We start from the raw sequence: 22,748 nt of genomic DNA, 5'->3' as shown, positions 1-22,748 counted from the left end.
TTAAACTGGAGAGAATTTCCAAGACTCTACATTTTTCAAAACTTCATCCATTTGAGTATTGAAATCTGCAAAACTATCATAGCCCCCAGAGGGCAAGTCCACAACTGCCGAGCAAGCATGTACCGTAACATGTGGCAAATTTCCAATGTAAGAATGGAAAATTACTTTAATCGATGGAACTACAATAGCAGAACTGCCAGTCACATAGCGAAGAAAGCACGACAATTCTCTTCCATTGAGTGTTCTTACATACTTCTTAAAATAAGTAAAAACAATATCTTGCTGTTTTGTCATTGCAGAAGGGTCATCTATAGCAATAAGGGAGAGAACTTTGTCAGTCGTAACCTGCAAAGATTTGTAAAGATCATCGACTTGGTCTTTGGTGGCTGAATGCCATACATTTTCTAATAAACCTTCAAAGAATTCGCTACCATTACAGTCTTGTTCCAGAGTTCAGTTCTTGCAACACTAATAAGTATTGATTGCAGGTTATTTGTGTTTGGCATTTTTGACACACTGAACTCTGACAAAAAGTCAACAAGGTAATCATTGCTACTTGCAGAAATACTCTCTTATGTACTACACTCCCCTAGAATATTCTGTAGCCTTACATTATCATAAGAACTGACGTAATCCAAAAATCCTTCGAGGAAGTTGTTGCCAGTTACATTTTCCGTCCCAGCAACGAGTGCAGTAAAGAAAGTTGTACCTATTAACGTTGGGAAAACCCTGACCATTACATATCCATGAGAGATAATCCTACCTAACACATTATAAATGCTCTCATCAACAGCCAGAGAAATATGTGGTACATAGGTTGTTGTACCTTCAAAATAAACTGGCATTACTTTCTCCCAAAAAAGAGTGAATGCTTCTTGCTTTACTCTGATAAGATCCATCGCAGGTTTGTTAATAAAAGTAACATTTAAAAGTGATTGAACTATGGATTTGTCGTTATAAAGTTTAACATATCCTGTACAATGTTTTCATGGTTTATTGTGACACTCCTGGAGTTCCCCTGATCACATAATGAAGAGAAGGCTTCAATTCTCCTTTTCTGAATGGTCTAAGGAAACAAACAAATTTTAAGTACTTAAAATATCATGAGAAAACAAGTAGGTTGAGTACATGTATAGTAAAAAGAGGGTTTTGAGTGTTTACTCAAATAACTTTGAGTAAACTTAAAACGTAGTATAGAAATGTTTCTGCATTGAAAAAGCAGAATTACAGCAATGAGAAACATACTTTCTTTGTTTCCTCACTGGTCTTGTCCCTTTTCTGATGATGAGTCTTCGACAGCTGTGGTAAGCTGTTTTGCCTAAACCTGTGGCCCAGTTGATCTCTACTTACACGTGGAGCATCTGGTGGTGTTGTCTAAAAGATTCAAAGTTTATAATTATTTCAATTCATAGTTATAAGCTGTTGTCAACTTTTGTTGAAAAAATGTCATTACCTTGAAATGACAAGTTACAAGTGTGCAGGAAAAGGCTCTGTGATTATGTTTACTGCTTTGGTTAAATATACCATGTAACACAGGAGCTGGGCCACTCTTCATCCTATCTCTTTTGTTCTAGAGTCCAATATGTTAGCTATTAAATCGCAGTAGAACACGCTACAGTTTTCCATGAGATACTCAGCCAAATACAAAAGCATGCTGAAGAATTCTGGGGATGATGTCTTTCTGCTACACTTGTAGGGATGAAGCCAATAAGCTAGACAAAGCACAATTAACTCTTTATAATAAACTCTTATCACATTATTCTACAGCTGTAAAAAGATATTTTTTGCTCCTTATTGGAGAAGCAAGAGCTTAAAGACAGATTAGAGTATACAAGCATTTATTTACACACATGTTTATTAGCATCATAAACTACATGTATTTTGATTTTTAATGTACAATATTTTGACAAACCTGGACCTCTTCATGCAGATCTCCATCAATTTCAATAGATTCACTTGATCTTCCATGGTGGACAGCTGATAGTGATGCTTTGACACTTACCCCACTGGGATTTGTTGGAGATGGCGTAAAACTGAAAGGTGGTGCACTCAAAACAGGCACTGTTACAATATCTTTAAAGTCGTTTTGACAAAAAGGACATTTAATTGTACCATTAGGATCTGCTGTCTGAGGGTGATAAACAAAAACCACAATAAGAAATGGCACATTGACAATCACACCAACTTGTGACAACTCTTCATTAGGTTTGTCCCCTCTGAAATTGGGTTATTTAATCATCAATTAAAGAGAACACTCTTTCAAATTATGGAGAGTACAATTTTCACATTTGACAGAGGAACGTCAATAGGAAACAACTTTCATAACTCTTGTGATGTCCACTATAACATAGAAACATTTACCTGCAAGTTCAAAAACCAGTCAATTATGCTTCAAATGCTTGTCTAGTATATTGCATCATTCATTTCTTTCTTTTAACCTTATTTTATCCTAGTAGAATGATCTTACTCAAGTGATCTGCCAAATTACCTTCTGCCATTCCCTCAGGCAATCCTCATGAAAAATGTCCAAACATCCCACAGGATGTGCACCTGACAACTCTTTTATCTGGACAAGGCATATTTCAAACTGAAAGTTAACAAACAAAGAAATGAGCTGAAATAGTATCACAGTTTCACACCTATCAAATGCAAATGTAGAGTTTTAGAAGAGATCAAAACAACAGATATGCATGAAGAGACTTGAACGCTGAATATTTACATATAAAAGTTTGAATTACATTGTAGAAGTTTGCTGGTGAAAGGTCTGGCCATAATGATCATGGTCATCATAATGCTTTAATTTCATCAACTTATTGTTGGAAAAAGAAAGGTATGCATGAATTTGCTTCACTTTCCTCCACTTAAGAGCCCTGCGCCTAAGAAACGACCGATGATTTCCGGCTAAAAAATAAAATCGGCCGATTTTTATCTCCCAAGCAGAGGTTACCGAATACTATTTAAAAATGAATTTCTTTTGTTTCAGTTTCACTTTAAACCAAAAATATCGAGCCACAAACTTTTTCCGTCTGATAGCAGCAAAATCAGGCCGAAAATAAGCCCCCGCAAAAAACTGTTCAGAAATTACTATCGCAATGCAAAATAATGAGAAAACTACACAGTGTTGAAGAAAAAGGCCTTTTAATGCAATATCATTCGATAAACATCAAAAAACTGCCGAAGTGATTAGCAAATAAAGTTTCAAATAATGCATACTAAATTAGATGGAGCGTTGGAGCTGATTTTAAAATAGTTATTTCTCAAAAGTTCAACGCTTTTGAAAGCAGTCACAGTGGTGAATCAGACATTGGAGGGATATACATCACGTTTCTGGAAAAACATTTTTCGGCCAAGGTATGTTGACTTTGTACAAAGCGTTCAAAGTTACCGTGTTTACCGTTATCCTGCTACTTCGGCGAAGCACTTCTCTTTTGCCAATACGGCCGTGGATAGCGTGGTAAACGCCACTTTAAACCTTGCTAGGCATTCAAAGACCATCCTAAGTAGAAGAACGTAGAATTAAAAGAGAAAGGAAGATGAAAAATACGCAGAAAAAGAAAATAAAAACTCAAAATTACCATCTGCTAACGAAAGTTGAATCTAGAAAATGTCGTGGCGTGACAGCGGCCATTGACGTCATTTGTATCAATAGCGGCGGAATCCAAACGAATGCACAAATAGGAAAACAATTTTTCCTGGCCAGGAAACGTTTAGTGGAACAATGTTATGTTATTTTTCACAAATGATGGTCACTGAAAAAGAAATACTTCCCCAACCGCCACACCGTTTTGGCCGCAGCGTGATCTGAGTTATGGGGTCACGACTGGATCCCTAGCCACTGACCACCCGAAGGACATTGCAGACTCGTTTTCCCACGCTCTTGCGACTTGACGTGACAAATGACGTCAATGGCCGCTGTCACGCCACGACATTTTCCAGATTCAACTTTCGTTAGCAGATGGTAATTTCGAGTTATTTTCTTTTTCTGCGTATTTTTCATCTTCCTTTCTCTTTTAATTCTATGTTCTTCTACTCAGGATGGTCTTTGAATGCCTAGCAAGGTTTAAAGTGGCGTTTACCACGCTATCCACGGCCGTATTGGCAAAAGAGAAGTGTTTCGCCGAAGTAGCAGGATAACGGTAAACACGGTAACTTTGAACGCTTTGTACAAAGTCAATATACTTTGGCCGAAAAATGTTTTTCCAGAAACGTGATGTATATCCCTCCAATGTCTAATTCATCACTGTGATTGCTTTCAAAAGCGTTGAACTTTTGAGAAATAATTATTTTAAAATCAGTTCCAACACTCCATCTAATTTAGTATGCAATATTTGAAACTTTATTTGCTAATCGCTTCGGCAGTTTTTTGATGTTTATCGAATGATATTGCATTAAAAAGCCTTTTTCTTCAACACTGTGTAGTTTTCTCATTATTTTGCGTTGCGATAGTAATTTCTGAACAGTTTTTTGCGGGGGCTTATTTTCGGCCTGATTTTGCTGCTATCAGACGATGAGAGCTCGGGATGCCAGTCTCAAGAAATATCGTAGATCAAAATTAGACACCGATTTGGCCGCATATTGATTACTCCGAAACAAAGTCAGTGCAAGGATTAAACGTGCTAAGGAAAGCTATAGTAGATCACTACTTGAAGAGAACAGCGGCGATTCTGAATCTTTCTGGAGGTCTGTGAAGAAAATAATGCCGGACACGAAACAGAAATCTATTCCGACCTGTATTAAGGCAGAGGGCAAGATTGTTACTGATAAACAAAGCATTTCAGAATTGTTTAACACTTACTTTACTTCTGTTGTGAACAAGTTATTTGAATCATGCCAGTATGCAAGACCAGTTTTTAATTCTACAACCGAGGAGCTGTTTACAAAGAATCATTTTGAGTTCACAGCAGTGGGTAAACCGTTTGTGCTTAAGCAACTTAAATGCCTAAAACTCAAGAAAGCTACAGGTCTAGATGGTCTACCTGCTAGACTTTTAAAGGACAGCGCAGTTGTGATAGCTGACTGTGTAAAACATTTGATAAATCTTTCTATTGAAACTGGTGCAGTCCCGTCTGAATGGAAGCAAGCAAAGGTTGTACCCTTGTTCAAATCTGGAAACAAAGATGATCTGGACAATTACAGGCCTATATCAATTTTACCGATCTTGTCGAAAATTCTGGAGAAAGCTGTCTTCCATCAGCTACATAGCTACCTATCAGAAAACTCTCTTCTCTCGCCTTATCAATCGGGGTTTCGCGCAAATCATTCAACTCAGTTGGCCGTTACCTTCCTTACAGATAAAATTCGTGGTCATATGGACAAAAGGCTATTGACGGGGGCAGTGTTTATTGACCTGAAAAAGGCTTTCGATACTGTTCCTCATGACGGTCTTTTAAACAAGTTGTACAGATATGGAATTCAAGACCAGCCTCTCTCGTGGTTTGAGAGCTATCTCACTAACAGGACTCAGAGAGTGTCCATTGAAAATCACCTTTCTTCTGCCGCCAACATCAGTAGCGGAGTACCTCAAGGTTCCGTGTTAGGGCCTCTCTTGTTTATTCTTTACATAAACGATCTTCCTTTGGCCGTTGGTCTGTCTAGTGTTATGTTATATGCCGACGACACCGTTATTTTTACTGCTGCTTCAAACATTGACCAACTACAGCTGAACTTAAGCCTTGATCTCAATAACGTCTCTAACTGGTTAACAGCAAACGGTCTTTTCCTCAACCTAAAGAAAACTGAGTATGTTTTATTTGGAACTCGGCAAAGGCTAGTCAGATCTGAATCTCATAGTCCGCTTTGCATGGAAGGAAAGGAAGTCAACCAAGTAAAGTCGTTCAAGTACCTAGGAGTCTTGCTAGACAAGTGTTTATCTTTCAACGATCACATAAGCTATTTAAGGTCAAAAGTTGCTAGCAGACTTGGCCTCCTGTCACGATTACGAGGTTGTTTAACCACGGAAGCAGCAAATAAGATCTATTTGTCCACGGTGCTACCGATATTAAGCTATTGTGATACGTGCTTTTGCCCTCTGGGAAGCACTAACAGAAAGACTCTTGAACGCCTGCAACGACGAGCTGCGAAAATGGTATACGGTTTTAAACCTGACATAGCCACGGAAACAATACTCGAGAACCTACGCTGGCCCTCTCTTACAAAAACCATGGAAAAGCACTGTGCACTGTTAGTTAACAAGTGCTTGGTCGGAGAAGTTCCTCTATACTTTAAAGACTATTTCCTGTTACGCTGCCAGAGCGACAACCAACATGTTTTTAACAGATGCACTAGATCGTCAATCACTGACATTATACTTCCTAAATTTCATTTAGATGTCGCTAAAAAGTCTTTTTATTATCATGGTGCATGCACATTTAATAGCCTTCCAACGGACATAAAGATTTTACCACCTAAGGAACGTTTCAAGGCTATCTCCGATTTTTTTTCTTAGGTTATTTTTTAGAACATTTTCAATTCTATATCCAATTTTTATGAGAACGCTATTACCTTTTTAAGCTTTTAAATTTTTTAAACATTTCAGCGTATCTTTTAAAGTAGTTAGTTTTTTTTATAGATATATATTATTTATACATGCTCTTTTTATTTTACGTTATACAGGGCCCCCGTTGATACCAGTCCTGCGACTGAAGGGGTCACCCTGTTTAAATATTGATTATTATTATTATTATTAAAAGTTTGTGGCTCGATATTTTTGGTTTAAAGCGAAACTGAAACAAAAGAAATTCATTTTTAAATAGTATTCGGTAACCTCTGCTTGGGAGATAAAAATCGGCTGATTTTATTTTTTAGCCGGAAATCATCGGTCGTTTCTTAGGCGCAGGGCCTCTTAAAGGTTACCAAATATATAGTGGTGTTGTTGGGTTGTACAATATACAAGCAAGTCTTTGATAATTAATGGATTTACATGACATGTTCCTTTGCAAGTTTCAGTGTAGTTTCTATCTACATGTACTAGTGTGGTCACACCTTCTTGATGGCTGGCTCTTCCACTGGCCCATAGATGGTACTGGTATGGAAAGAACACAAAAATTACTTTTCCTAATGTAGAGCTAATATATGCTTGTATGAGCAACTGCAAATTGGCAGTGTAAGGTAAAAAGTCTATGTATTTTACAGTTATGAAATATACAGGAAAAACAGTTGAAGAGTAATGTAGAGCATTTGAATGAGTTAACTCAAAAGGGAAATCTTGGCTATAAGTGACATATTTTATAATACCTTGTGTATTGATTGCCATCACAATCTACAACTGGATCCACAACAGTCTCGTCAAACAGAAAGGAATAATCATTATTATCCACTAAGCCAAAGCCTCTCAGTACAACTTCAAGATCACTTTCATCTGGGTAATCTTGCATATGAACATGATGCTGACCATTACTCTCTTGCTGATCAGTCATGACTTCATCTTCATCTTTGCCATTAACATCTCCTAAATATACTGACTGATCATTCTGTTTTGTAGTGGAAGCTGACTTATAAAGGTTCTGGTCATCCTTTACATCCTTTACATTGTTACAACTGTCACAAGACTCAACTACTGCAACAATAAACTACAATAACAACTTGACAAACTTAAACAACTGTTACCGACAAACTTTACATGAGTCTTTCAGCCAATAACATCATGGCTATACTGACCAATCATATTCAACAGTCCAGACTTACAACATCATCGACTGACAAACACTATTCAACTACTAACAGAAACTGTGATTTTTCAAGAACCATTTTAGCCCGGCTGAAGTCGGTATCAAACAACACCTTTCTGGAAATAGTCAATGTAATTTAAAAAATAAGATAATCATAGACATTTTCAATATTATTAGTTAGATATGATTTATTAACACAACTAGTATTGAGTGCAATTGAATGATTTTAGGGGAACTGTGAGTTTTGCTGGATCAAGAGCTCCTATGAGCTCATTTGAAAATTGTGTGTATGTGTGTCTAAAACATAAAATAATAAATGAACAAAAGGAAATATTAAAGCTAAGAAAAGTAAGTAATGACTGAAATGCCAGAAATAGTTATATTTTATAAAAATACTCTAAAATTTAGAGATAATTTTGCAACATTAGGGGCTTACTTTGGGCCGTGTATCATTTGAATGAGTTAATGTCCTGTGAATCTCTATGAAATACTCAAAGGCAGAGCATTCCATAGTTTACAAGCCAAAATGCAAAAGATCTGTCGATGTGCATCCATTGTGAAGGAAATAAAGTTAGGGTAAGCCACATGCTTATTCCACATAGATTAAATTGTACATTCTACTCCTGTTGACATTGACAGGTGCATGAGCTGGGATCCTGTCTGTATTAACTCTTGCACAACAAGCATAAATAACAATTTGTAAAAAAACTATTACAATCACCTTTTCCTCACGCAGTTTACTTATCGCTTGATCGCAAACTCCCTGTTTATTGAGGAATTTACAAACCTGAAAGAGAAGAAAATTGGTTAACTCTGATCTCTTAAACATGCCACAGACACAGAAACACGAATGTTGCTGGTTAAACTCTAACTACTGTGATCTTTACCAAAAACATATTTGTTCATAATAAGTTACTTATGTGGAATAAGCAAGGAACACGGTCAAAAACAGGCAGGTACGGACTGGATCAACTCAATTGTTGCTATTCTTATTTAAATCAGCAATCCGAGTTGATCCGGTCCGACTTTCGTCCCAGCCCATCAACAACTCAGAATGGCCCGTGCTCTGCTCTTTCTGGAAAGTTCTTTCATCCTTTGAAACTACAGATCGCACAGCTCCTATGTACATTTAACAAATGACAATAAAGATATGATATTGAAACACAGATTTTTAAAATTTTTTTTAAAATAATACTAGTGAGCAGCACTTCAGCAACAGATCTTGTCAACTTGCTTTATTTTCTCCAACTGGTTTTGTCTGATCATACAGACTTCATCAGGGAGTTTGAACAAGATACGTAAAGGAACTTATTTTATATCTATTCTTTAGAGTACAAATCACGTTCCAACTAGGGTGTGAACAGCGAAAAACACCTACAGAATTGCGTGCAGGATATGACTAAAATCCTGCGAATGTGCAATGTTTAATTTTGGGGCTCACAGATTTAACGTTAAATCCATGAGCCCCAAAAGCATTTACTTACACAGATGTGCTAACGTATTGGTAGATTTGTAACTAACAATAGAACTAAGGTTCAGTAAATGCTTAAGAATAACTTTTTTGATTCCAACATGACTGCAGTTAAACATGGATTTGAACACCACTGTCCTATGTCTAGATAACTGACCAGGCTTAGAGAACCATTTACTCCTGTTACTATAGTTTATCTCCCTGAAAACAGGCAGTGAAAACCTAGCTGGATAACCCCGAAGGCGTAAGCGCTTCCAGAATAGTTGACGTGTCTCATCGAATGAGCGAAAAGTGGAGCTTTTTCTGGCTTAATGCATGAGCTCGCCTTTGATAAAAGCTTTTTTGTTGCTAGCGGGGTGAAATGACTCAAATGGTATATATAAATACTTGTTAAGTGGTTTCTGAAAAGTAGAGTATTGCAGTTTGTTTCTGACAGAATCTTTGAAAAGTAGCAAGTCTAGAAAGGAAATCTTAGAATCGCTAATTTCATAAGTTATCTTAATGCGTTCATCCTTAGTATTAATGGCACTGAGAAATTCAAGGAGGGTCTCCCAAGGACCTTCCCAGATGACAAAAATATCATCAATAAAACACTTGTAGAGGGTTAAATTTCGAGAATACAATTCAATAATATCCCTCTTGTGATAATACATAAAAGCGTTTGCAGCTGTAACCGCAAAGGGAGTACCCATGGCAATACCAAATGTTTGATGGTATATATTGCTACTAAATTCAGATTTAAGGAAATTATTCTCAAAGATTACATGAGTTAACTGAACCAAGAGAGGTGTTTGCGCTACCTTGCCCTCTCTAAGCGAGAGGTCAAGAGGAATAATTGCTTTCTTTGTGTCAATGTAAGGATAGAGTGATGACACATCTGCCGTAACAAGAAGGCAATTTGCGGGTAGCTCAACTTTCTCTAAACATCGGATCAGTTCACCCGAGTCACGCAGTACCGTAGGCATAGTAATGTTAGGTTTGACTAATTCGTCAACAAGAAATAGGTGACTTATGAATCTTAGGAATAATATAAAATTTAGCGGGATCGATACTCCTAGGACTGTCGTCTAGGCTACGGAGGAACTTGAGAGAGTTGGGTGGTAAAAATCTAGAGTAACTATTTACAAGTTTATCTCTGGTCTCAATTACCTTTTGACATCTAAATGTCCAGTCATCTTTTGTGACTCTAGCATACGATTTAGTGTCATTGAGGTGTTTAAGAGTCTCTTTTTCTACCCAGTCTGTAGATACAAGAGCAGGTTCAAGGTTTTTGTCTGTGGCTAAGACGCAAACCGTGGGGTTTTCCTTGAGCTCACGCAATCCTCTCTGTTCGCCAAACATATGATTGTCCAACGCGGCGGGGTCTGGTTGAAGGTCTCCAGTAGCTCTTGACGGATTTTATACAGGTTTTCTTTGACGTCAGGATCTTCCCGAGGCAGATTCCATCCTGTTTTAATGTACAGTTTAGGATTTAAGTGTGGGTCATCAGGTTGATCAGCAAATTTGTAATGCAGACGGATGTTACAACAGAAATCCTGTATTTGATTGTCAAAAACACAAGCAGCAGGCGGTCTAAGTGTAGGTCTAAATTTAAGACCTAAGCGAAGAGTTCGTGACTGCTCTGGGGTGAGAGTGATTGTGAAATTCCAAATTCCATGGTAAAAGGTCCAAAATCGGTTTTTTTGCCATTTTGTCAAGCCATTTAGAGTAACTGTCTCGCCTCTATTTTACGACGCCGTTTCCGCAGCCTTTGCTGTTTTTTGATTTCTGGCGACGAGAAACAGAGGGAGAGCGGCTATCAGAAAACCTGACATTGGGTTTTTTGGGCTGTCTCTGCTGTTTAGACCAACTTCGTCTCCCTTGTGCACTTTTGGCTGCGGGCAAGGAGTTACGTGGGTTACGGGCATCCTAGATGGAATCTCGACGGTGTTGTTGTTTCCGATTTCTGGAGCTGGATCTATTTTTACCACGGCTTTTGGAATTTTTTGTGGGTGGTGGAGCTGTATTTCCTGCCGGAGAAGCTGGGTTGAGCTTAGAAACTTCCTGTTGCATGTTGCACCATGTTGCGGACAGACTGTTCGTTAATGGTAAATTGGGTATCCATTTGCTCTGTTCTTTTGGCCTCTTTAGAAGCTTTTTTAATGTTCTCCGCTACCCGTTTAGAAGCTCGTGTTGCGGCACACTCGAAATAGAAGCTGTCAGGAAAACATTTTGCCGACTTGACATATTCGTCTGCTTCGGTGTTAAGAGAAGAAGCACTAGATTGAAAGGAATTCCTCCAGGTCTCAATGGCAGTGAAGACATTCTTCTCTTCAGCGCACCGTGCTTTTGCTTGCTGTTCTTCAGTTTTTAGGGAGTCGATAGTGGCGTCTAGAAGCTTCAATTCAGCCTCTTTGGTGATGTTGAATATTTCTTGAAGAAGCTGGGTATCACGGCCTTTAGCGGTTACACAGCGAATCTTCAAACCACTGGGTACCTTCCCGTTGCTGTTGTTGGATTCAAGTTTTTGTTTGCGTTCTTGTAGACCATAAAGCTGATTTTCAGCCTCGATGAAGCTACGGACAAGATTTTTTAGCATGCGTTGAAAGTGGTCATTGATCCATATTTCGGATTCAGATGATTCTTCAGCTGTTGTCGTTCGATGATCTTCTACGACCTCCTCACGCGCCTGACTTTGTCTATCTGTAGATTCTTGCCGTTTAAGTTTTAAAGCACTTTTGGTCATCTTGAATCCAGAGCAATCTGAAGTGTTGCTGAACATATTGTGGCTTCTGCTAGCTGTGACAATTTTTTAAAATAATACTGGTGAGCAAAACTCCAGCAACAGATCTTGTCAACTTGCTTTATTTTCTCCGACCAGTTTCATCTGATCATACAGACTTCATCAGGAAGTTTGAACAAGATACATAAAGGAGCTTATTTTATACCTATTCTTTAGAGTACAAATCCCGTTCCAACTAGGGTGTGAACAGCAAAAAACACCTACAGAGTTGCGTGCAGGATATGACTAAAATCCTGCGAATGTGCAATGTTTAATTTTTGGGCTCACAGATTTAACGTTAAATACATACATACATACATACTTTATTGACTTTCCCTTTAGAGGCTTTTCAAAGACAATACAATAATAATTTAAAACTACTTAAAAACTCTAAGATTCATTAAGATTAATTAACTAGAATTAGGAATCTATAAAATCTTTAATAAGTTGACGTTTAAGATAAAACTTAAAAGTAGATACTTTCTCGAGAGTTTTTAGAGAGCTATCCATGGAGTTCCAGATACTGACTGTTCTGTAGTAGAACGTTCTCTGACCACTGGCAGACTTAAAAAGAGGAATGTTCAGCATTTGTGAACTTCTTGTGGCACGTCCGCTTATTTCTCCTCGCTTACTGAACTGGGAAGACAGATACTCCGGCACACAAGATGTTAGACATTTGTAGGCCATGATAGCGCTCCTGAAATATAACTGAGTCGCGACTGGTAGCCATTTAAGCTCTTTTAAAACTGGTGTGATGTGATCATATTTGTGTGTACTGGTCGCAATTCGAGCGGCAAAGTTCTGAATACCTTGTAATTTATTTATATTACTTTTTGATGTATTCGCCCACACGTTCGAACAATAAAAAAGTTTACTAAAAACTAAAGTATTTATAATAGTTAGTAGGGTGCATTTGTCAAAAACATGCTTTGTGCGGCTTATTTGACCGAGACAAGACATACAGGAGGAGACAGTTTTGGTAATGTGTTCGTCATAGGTCAGGTTCTTGTCCAAAATCACCCCAAGATCTTTAGCGGTGTGCTCCGGTACGAGTTCTCTTCCCATGAAGGTGAGGCTGGGAGTGTCCAGTCTGGAATGCATTTGCCTGCTGCCAAACACCATGAGTTTAGTTTTGCTTGGGCTCAACAATAAATGGTTGTTGGAACACCATTGGCCTATTCTGTGCAAATCAACTCTTAAGTCAGCAAAGGCGTTTACAGTATCTTTCATTTTGAAGGATATAACTAGCTTAGTGTCGTCCACATAGCTCTGGACGCTGCAATTCTGTGGTGCTGAAGAAAGATCATTTGTGTAAATGCTAAATAAAAGTGGTCCCAGTATACTTCCCTGTGGAACGCCACAGACTATGGGCAAGGGCTCTGACAATGTTGAATGGATTCGAACCACTTGTCGTCTATCATTAAGGTAGCTACCAAACCACTGGATAACTGGGTCTGAGGTGCCTACATCTCGCAGCTTCAAAATTAGGGTTTCGTGGTTGACACTGTCGAATGCCTTACTCATGTCTAAGAACACTACCGAAGTCAACATCTTCTGGTCTATCGCTTTAAGAATAGTGTCGGTTGTTTCTATGACAGATGTTTCGGTTGAGTGCCATTTTTTGTTGCCGCTTTGGGTCTTTGTTAACCTGTCGTTTAAATGCAAGTAAGAAGTGAATTGATTATGTACGACCTTTTCACACACTTTTGATAAAACTGGTAGAAGAGAAATTGGTCTGTTGTTATTTGCCAGTTCGTGGTTTCCACCTTTATGGAGAGGTGTCACTTCAGCTAATTTCCAAGCTGTAGGAAATTTGCATGTTTCAATAGAAGTGTTGATAATAGACGTAATTACTGGAAGAATCGGGTTTAGGCAGTCCTTCAAAACACGAACAGAAATCTTGTCGATCCCTGGGGCTTTGTTTGATGGCATTGATGATATTATGCGTTCAATCTCGCCACTGCTTACGGTATTCGAATGAAACTGCTTGCAAGAAGGATATTGTCTTGAGACAAAAGAATTTCGGTTGAGTGTTATGTTGCATTCATTAGCCAATGACTGGATTTTTTCAACGGAACTCTGGCCAACAGAAACGAAAAACCGATTAAACTCATCTGCAACAGTTTTGTTGTCCTTGCTGAAGATTCGCTGGGATTTGGATTTTCTAGGAATTATTTGGCGGATTGCTTTCCAAATATTGTTTGTATTGCCTGGGTTTCTTTGAATCTGTTCTGTGAAGAATTCTCGTTCAGCAATTTTAATTTCTCTTTTAACCTCCTGTCTTAAGTTTCTGTAAGCCATCCAAGCCATAGGATCATTTTGTTTTCTTGCTTCTTTGCGCCAATCGTCTCTTGTTTTCATCAGCGCACGAATGTTATCAGTTACACATGGATTTGGCTTTCCGCGGACTTTAAAGGTTTTAATCGGAGCGTGTTCGTCGAGTATAGAAGAAAAAAGCAGATTGAATACGTGAAGCTTATCCTCGACCTCATCAAAAACATCTACTATTGACCACGGTGCTTTTGCAATATCATCATGAAATGTGTCGGCCTTGTAATGCTTGTAGCTTCTGGTAGTGATATATACAGGTTTAGAGCGCTCTTTCTTTAGTTTTAATGTAATGTAGACTAGGTCGTGGTCGCTGATCGAGCTTTCCAGAACCATAACATTGTGAACTTGCTTAGTATCTGAAGCTAGGATTACGTCCAAAATTGAGCTGGTGGTTTCCGTTACTCGTGTTGGCTTAGTTATGAGTTGTGAGAGATTGTAGGAGCGGCAAAAATTTAGTAAGGCTTTCGTCTCGGGATTGTCGTCTCTCTCAAGACGACAATTCATATCTCCAAGCAGGTAGATAGGCACATTAAACGACGAAGCATAAATAAAGGTTTCAATTAAGTCAGAGTCAAAACATGACAGTGGAGTATTTGGTGGTCTATACGCGGTACAAACGATAAACAATCTTGTGTTCTTGACCTGGATTTTAAGCCACAGTTGCTGGAAACCAGATGGTGCGGTAAATGATATATCACTCAAGTAGTCGACTTTAAAATTTCGCGAAACGTAGGCACAAACGCCGCCGCCTCTGCTATTCTGACGGTCAAGACGATGGATGACAAACAGGGATTTCGATTTCCAAATCTTGAACCGTGCCGTTGAGCCATGTTTCGGACACAGTAAATATATCGAACCTGTTGGCCAACACTGTTTCTTTTACAAGGACGTAATGATCTCGGCATTTGAGAGAGCGAACATTTAGGTGTGCTATGCTCACATTGCCATTTGTTTTGCCGACGCCATTTGTAGAATAATTCAGTGCGGGCCCGGGGTTGGTTTCCACATCGTGAAGCAGTTGTAAAATAGGTCTGAAAGCCGAGGTCGAATTATCGTAGTAAGCCGTGGTCGCCTTTGATCTTTTAACCCGTGTTAAGACATTCATAACAGTCTTCCATGCTGTGACTCGTGGCCTTCGGTGGATGAATGTCCAGCTTTCCACTTTCAGTCGACAGGATGGCATAACACATAATTTACGGTGCTGAAATTCGGTTAATTGGTCATGCCTGTTATCCTGGAAGAGGCAGATGATATATAACAGGAGAAAAAGAAACAGAAGCCAAGAGCTCGTGACAAAGCGTCCGTCCGCCATCTTGAATCCTCTTATTCTCAAAAATTGATCATTAATTGATCAATGATACAGTACTGTATATAAAATGTATCTTTCCATCAAGAACTGTCAATATGGAAACACTGCTGTAACAGAAACAAATTGAATTGATAGAAATTGCAAAAAAATTAGAAATATATTTCAATATATATAATACTGTATGAATATATTGAAAATATTTATCTAGTACCAGACACAGTTGATGTCTTGTTCATAGTCCAAGGAGCTCTTGAAGTGTCCAGTGTTACTGGTTAAAGTTATATTAAGACAATGATCAAAATGCAAGAGGATACATGCATGGAGCATTTGAACCAAGACTAAGATTACATAGAAATGATACATTCTGTAAATTGTAGCAATAATTGTTTCATAATAACAGTTCAAATTTAACATACATTGTGCATTTTGAGTTTCATTTAACAGTTCAATTTTCTTAACTCTCGCTCACCTTTTTGGTTTTTGGTAAAAAAAATATAAATTAAATAGTTAAACCCCACATATAAGAACCTGTTGGAATTTGTTCGGCTAAACAGGTTCTTATATTTTGGGGTATTAAAAAAGCAAATTTCTGCCTGAAGGTTCTTAAATCCCTAGGTTCTTACATGCGGGTTTTTACTGTATTCGAAAACTAAATGGTTTAGACTGACTTGTGCTTATTGCGCACATCTCTGGCTTTTTATAAGAAGTTCTATGTCCATTTATATCAGATACAAAACACAAATTTTGTTCCGTTAAATTTTACAGTTTTTGCTGGCTTGCAAATTTGGTCAAATTTACCAGAAAAACTAGGACCTGAGGGGTGATGGAGAGTGGATCTCATATCTCCTACACCAAAACACGAAAGCATGAACATTTCATGATATTAGGTAAAACATTGTTGATTGTTTGCAACAGTGGAATGTCCTTTCATGGGAGCTGGGACATTTGGAGAACTTGTCTTCTATGTGAAAAAAATTTGCGATTTTTCAGTTTTGGTGGGCAACAACATGCAAAAAGGGTTATTCCACCAAAGCTGTTTGCAAATTTGCAAAGTACACCCAGCATGAGCTTTATTATTTACTATTAAACTCACAGGCCCAAGCAAAACAGGATAGCCACTAAACATACAATTCTCTGAATTGAAGTTTCCATAGTCTTTAATGGAGGCTGCCAATAAAGAAGCCAGGAAACAGATACATATGCTGATGTTTCTGCAAGTACAAATCTGGAGGCTGTAAACACAGAGTGAAATTGAAATTGAAGGCAAGAAAGTCAAACTAAATCAAAAAAGCGATTACTTACAAGCAGTCCTATGGTCCCTTGCACAAACACTAAATAGGTTAACCCATATACATTGTCAAGATTAAAAGTCACGCTCAAAAAGGAGAAAACATGACTCTTGGCTGTCCTCTTGACTAAGCAACTTAGCAACGTGGCTTCCGAAAGAGATGCACCGCTGAACTTTTTGTATCAGCCAGCCATTCCCTTATGTTAGAGTTGTGTAATGTCCATTAAAATGGAACCAACATCTAAAGGTCACTACTTCTTATGGGGTAATCTTATTTTTTTGTGTCTTTACATGTAATGCATACATATATTCCTGTTATTTTTCGCAAAAGTTGCTTCTAGAATTGAAACTAATTGGCCTGTTTGTTATCTCTTTCAGTGTTATGTTTTTTTCTGCTCATGTCGCCTTCCCCAAAACTCGATTTTAGATTGGAAGAGTGTTTTAGAACGAAGACAATGCAGTTTGTTACCTTTTTTGCTGTTAGGTTATTTTCATATAATTCCACTCTGCTTCCACTCGTGAACTTCCTTGAAACTATGTGAAGTTTATATGAAATAATTCATATATGAACTGTGGTTGTAGATGAAAGTGAAGAATGATCTCGCAGTAAATTTTCCAATTTAAGCAATTGGAAAGAAGAAGCCTGATTTTTATCAGGCTTCTTTCCAATTGCTTAAATTGGAAAATTTACTGCGAGATCATTCTTCACTTTTCATCTACAACCACAGTTCATATATGAATTATTTCATATAAACTTCACACCATTTCACTCCTCACGGGAAGATATGAACTCAATTAAGTGGCCTCGTTCCCAATGTGTGGCTTCATAGCTCAGTTGGTAGAGCATCGCACCGGTATCGCAGAGGTCACGGGTTCGCATCCCGTTGAAGCCCTGATTTTTTTCAGGCTTCTTTCCAATTGCTTAAATTGGATAATGTAATGCGATGATTATTCTTCACTTTCTTCCTTGAAACTCTCTTTAAGATTGGAGGAGTTTTAGAACAATTTAATGCGTTGCGTGTTTCTATGATGGTGGAATATTTTCCTCCAACTTTATCTTTTCAAAGACAGGCGTACGCTAAAACATCGCTGAGAGCATTTTAAAATAAGAAGCTTACTTGTTGAATGTGTTTCAATACTCATGTTGATCTGCATAGAACAAATGCGTTCAGAACGAAACATTGCAATTTGTTATCTGTTTTGGTTTTACGTTAATTGCGTGTCCTGCTGTCGTGACCTTTCCTGAAACTCGCATGAGGTTAACAAGTCGCATGTTTGTGGAGTGGAATATTTTCCTCCTGCCTTATCTTTCCACAGACACATATGGTACCTGACCCAACTTGTATGAATGAACGTGCACGAACCAATTTTGTGTAAGATTACCTCTGACCCCTTCTTTCCCAACCCTCTTTCACATTTTGGACACGGTCCTTTGCCTTTACAATGGGCAGAAATTCCTTCCATAACCCATATAAAAATGACGGGGTTGCTCAATCGTCACAAAAGCGCGGTTCAGTACCTCTTAGGGTGCTTCGTGTCAAAAGGTCCACAGCGGTAGCTTTCGCAGTACCTTTTAGGGCATTGAGCCGAAAAAATATGACTTGAGATTATGTGTTATGTGTTATGTAAGAATTAGTGCAAATGAATATAAGAAATACCAAATATTTGAACTACAGAGAAAGAGATCAAGACATGATTGATCATCGCAGTTATACAAACAACTTAAGCAGTTGTGAAATTATGGTCTGAATTTTCTTTTAGACTTTAATTTCACAACTGCTTAAGTTGTGTTTATAGCTGCGATGATCAATCATGCCGAATCATGTCTTCATGAGAATAAGTACCTCTAAGGGGAGGAAAAAAACTGCTAAGCCACACCCACTAAACAGGATCTCAGTACCACTTAGGGGTTCTTTTCAAAATGTTCGACAAGCACCCCCATCTTTTATACGGGAGTCCCCCCCCCCCCAGGATGTTGAACCTTCTGCTTTGCCCTAATCCAAGTTTTGTGCGATGGTTAGGACATATCGTCACATGGTGCACAAAAATTCGCTCGGGATGAAATTAACAGGGCACTTGATTTCCAGCAGCACCCAGGGATTGTTTTCAGAGGGATCATAGACTCTTCAATCTGGAGAGGCAGCCAGATGTGGGCAAGATGGGTTGATAACAATCCCGGCAGGGAAAACATTACAATCTCCACTGTCAGCATAAGCAGAAGCTGCCTCTTCTTCAGTATTTATGCCATGGTTTATTGCTGCAGTTTGCACGGTCTTCTTCAGTTGCCTGACTGCCAGTGATTCAAAGTCAGCCCTTCGTTTACACACATCTTTAAATTTGCTGGAAGATGATCTCTGTGCCCTTAAGTCATGCCACTTCTGTGTGTCGGACTGCTCCCTGGTCTCTTCCTCATATAAGCAAGATTGCGTTAGTGAGACACTGAGTCCTTCAATAAAGTTTTTTTATTCCAAGGTGGGAACAAATGAATAATAGTTTCCAAGTGATGGCACATCAAAAGCTGGTACATTTTCTGATCCATCAATGTTGATGTGAATTTGGGGATCATTTGTTGTGTTTTGGCGCTGCTGGTATGAGATAACTGAGCCACAAGGTACTTTTCCCAGTTTACTATCCACAAAGTCTAATCTGTTAGTTTCGGGAATAATGCTATTTATTTGCATGTCTTCATATTCTTTGAATATGTCTTTCAGGGAATCAATAATTTTGGGTTCCCGAATATGTTCTGGAATTGGGCTGTACCCCAACTATCCTGCATACTGTCTTTTTTGCTGGAGCATCACTGCTTGGAGGTTTTACCTGCTGCACTAGCACCTCTTGTACACTGCGGGGATTGATTCCTGCTGTCCTCTGTGGAACATGCCATGTCTGTTGAAGACTTGTTTTGGACATGGCAGGAGGTACACTTTTCAAACTAACTTTTCTGTAATGTTCAATGAGGTATACCAGCCCTATTACATGATTGCAGAGCCCTACTCCTGCCTCACAGCTGTATGAGGTACTGGTTATTTTAACTTCTGCAGCCTTTGATATGTCAACCTAAAGAAAAAATTTAAAATGTGTTTTTTTCTGATTTGCAATGCGTGTGCTTTTTTACTTTTTCACTCAATTACATTTTTGTCTAATTGCTTAGGAGTTCAATAAACTAAAGCAAATTTTAAAAAATGTACACCTGAAAGGAAACTTAACATACTTTTGTTGGATTGGTTCGAGCTCAGACGAAACAATAAGGTACTATCATTACCTGTACGCTCCATGGCTCTTCATTTTTTTCCTTGGATTTATAGCTTTTAGCTCTTACGAGGACTCCTGCGTCTTGAGCTTTTACTGGAAGTAAATTGTGAATATGGAAGTATACAACACTATAGCTTGAATCAAAATTACTATGGCCGCAAGTAACTACTTTCTTTGGGAGTTTTCCGTCCTTCTTGAGCTATTTCTCAATGAAAGCTGAGTCAAAAAAATGGAATACCCTTAAGAGATTTCAACCACATGGCACATACATGTCTTGCCCCCATATTGACAAAGCAAACGTGGGGAATAACATGCCCATCCAGCCTCATTTTGGTGGAGCACACAACCCAAGATGGCGGAATGTGATATTGATGTATACTTTGACAAGAATCACTGCATCGCACAGGATGAAAGAACAAGAATATGTTTATTTGTGCACACAGGATCTGCTTATGCTTATTGCAACTCTAAAACTGGAGGAAATGTTGCATAATAACCGAGAGCCACGTTATCTTCCTTAATTATTACCAAGGCTGTGCTCTAAGAAAATTTTCAGGGAGACCTTCGAGCTCCAAACCATTCCAGCTAGGGTGCCCAGCTCTCCAGGCTGGTCACCCAGAAACAATTAAATGCTCAATTGATTAATTAATCAATTAATTAAAATGTATAATTAATTCATCTTTAAGTAGTTAATAATTAATTGAACCATGAAATGAAATTCTACAAGTAATTTCAAAGCTTTTTGGTTTCGTTGAATGGCATACATGTATGCTGTAAGATTACTCTTGGTGGCCTACCAACAAACTATTCAATTCATCTCCAGATTTATTTTTTAGCTGGCAGTCTAGGATTTCATACAGTATGCCAAGAACTTGATCCACCATCTTTCTTTCTCACATGTCGAGCAATTTGCGTGACTTTCGTTATGCAGAGTCATTCAATATGTGTTAAAAGTGATAATACCAGCATGTTTTCATATCATGAAACACATTATTGATAGTTTTGGGCCAAAGTGGCCCAAATAAAAATTAATCCTTCCATTTAGAGAATTTACATAAAAATTTCCTAGGTTATCTACAAGTAGTTACATGTAGATCAAGAAGTCAACTTAATGTACCTGAGTATTTGTGGAGATTTAAACTTTTCAGAAGGTACATGAAATCTTTCATAGTTATTCTTGTAACAGTTTGGCAATAGAGCATTCCTTTTTTAAAAAAATTGATAATCTTTTACTAAGCTATGGGATTTTGACAAAGAATCATTTCTACTTTTTGTAACAGTTGCAGAAAGCACCAGAATTACCCAAGAAACTACATATTAAATATTTTCTTGTACTTTAACCAAACTTTCACACACTTGGTGGAGTGAGTTGCTATTTTTAGTGACCACAGTTTATTGTAGCGAACTAATTTATAAACTACTCACTACGTTTAGAATCACTTAAAGTTTTCATTCAAGATCACCAAAATACACAATAAGTCTTGAAATCATTTCAAGTTAAGTGCTTACAGTACCCGCTGCGGCACCAAATGTAGATAAAATGAAATTGCAAACGAGTCACTGCTATTGAAATTTTGTTTACTCACGTTTGTTTGCAGACTTAAGCGGAATTGCTAAAATTTGCAGATATGGAGAATTTTGTTTTATATAAATGATTATGTGTTGCACCATCTAAAACTATTAAAACACTAAAACATCAAAATAAAATAATCTCCAGAGAAACTCGTGCGGTTTTTCATATGTGAAGTCAAGTGCGAAGGGAAGATCATGTTTCATCTCTGTACAAACTGAAATCTTAATTTAAGATTTTTCGTCTTACCTCAGCACCAGAACAAATGCTGACATAAGTTGTCAGCTTGTGTTGTGGTGCTGAGGTAGGACAAAAAATCTTGATTTAAGATTTTAGTTTTTACAGAGATGATAATTCATGTGGAGCAAATGAGCTTGAAAAATAAAAAGTGTTTGTGCTAAAGGACATTTTTCTGCAAGTAACACTCTCAATTGACCAAAAATAGAATGTTACAATCAGTTGCCCGCTTTGCTGAGTGGCAAACAGGATAACTGGGTGCCCGGCTGGGCAACCAGTATTTTTTTGTCAGCCAAGAACAAACGTTGGTCGCCTTGATTTGTAAACATTTCTGCTAGCTCTTGTTTTTGGCATGAAACTCTACTCAATTTTCCAAGAGCTTTGCATGGTTTATTTTTCTTAAAAAAATATTGAGAATATAAAAATAAACAAATGCTAATATGCAGGATCATGCTATATGCACTAATGCTATGTATTGTCACTCACCACAAAACTGGAACTTTTAATTTGACGCACAAATTCTCGATATTTTGACATGACTCTCTGAATTTGCTGGTAAATTTAGCTAAACTGATTGCACAAGAACTACAAGATCTGAAAACTGGTCAAAGGGTTCTGAAAAAGCCTGTTGTAAAAAAGACCAACAAAAAAGCAATATATGCTTCACTCCATACCCAACTGAATAATTGATATTAATCATTCCTTATCAGTGTAAAAAATCCCTAGTATAAATAACTGTTAATTTCTTAAGCTAGCGTTCCCATGATATCATGAACTATTCACAGTGCTAAAGTTTTTGTGTGTTTGACTAATGCCCTAGTTGTGGTTCAACACTTGCAATCAAGGGGATTTCTTTTAAATT

The 22,748-nt window shown here is 37.9% G+C and overlaps 1 pseudogene across 1 annotated transcript; it reads right to left on the bottom strand.

The window, feature by feature from the left end:
* On the bottom strand, positions 1–7,691 carry LOC110061938 (uncharacterized; annotated as a pseudogene). The gene is made up of 6 exons (XR_016203453.1): positions 7,234–7,691; positions 6,982–7,021; positions 2,489–2,662; positions 1,913–2,128; positions 1,246–1,374; positions 1–1,066 (listed from the first exon to the last, which is right to left on the bottom strand). The product of XR_016203453.1 is annotated as an uncharacterized LOC110061938 (transcript).
* Between the last annotated feature and the right edge of the window lie 15,057 nt (positions 7,692–22,748).

The sequence above is a fragment of the Orbicella faveolata genome, unplaced genomic scaffold, assembly GCF_042242905.1.
Source record: "Orbicella faveolata isolate gen_17 unplaced genomic scaffold, um_ofav_v1 contig_46, whole genome shotgun sequence".
Lineage (NCBI taxonomy): Eukaryota > Metazoa > Cnidaria > Anthozoa > Scleractinia > Merulinidae > Orbicella > Orbicella faveolata.
The sequence above is the reverse complement of the archived record's forward strand: the minus strand, read 5'-3'. Positions and strand labels throughout refer to the sequence as shown.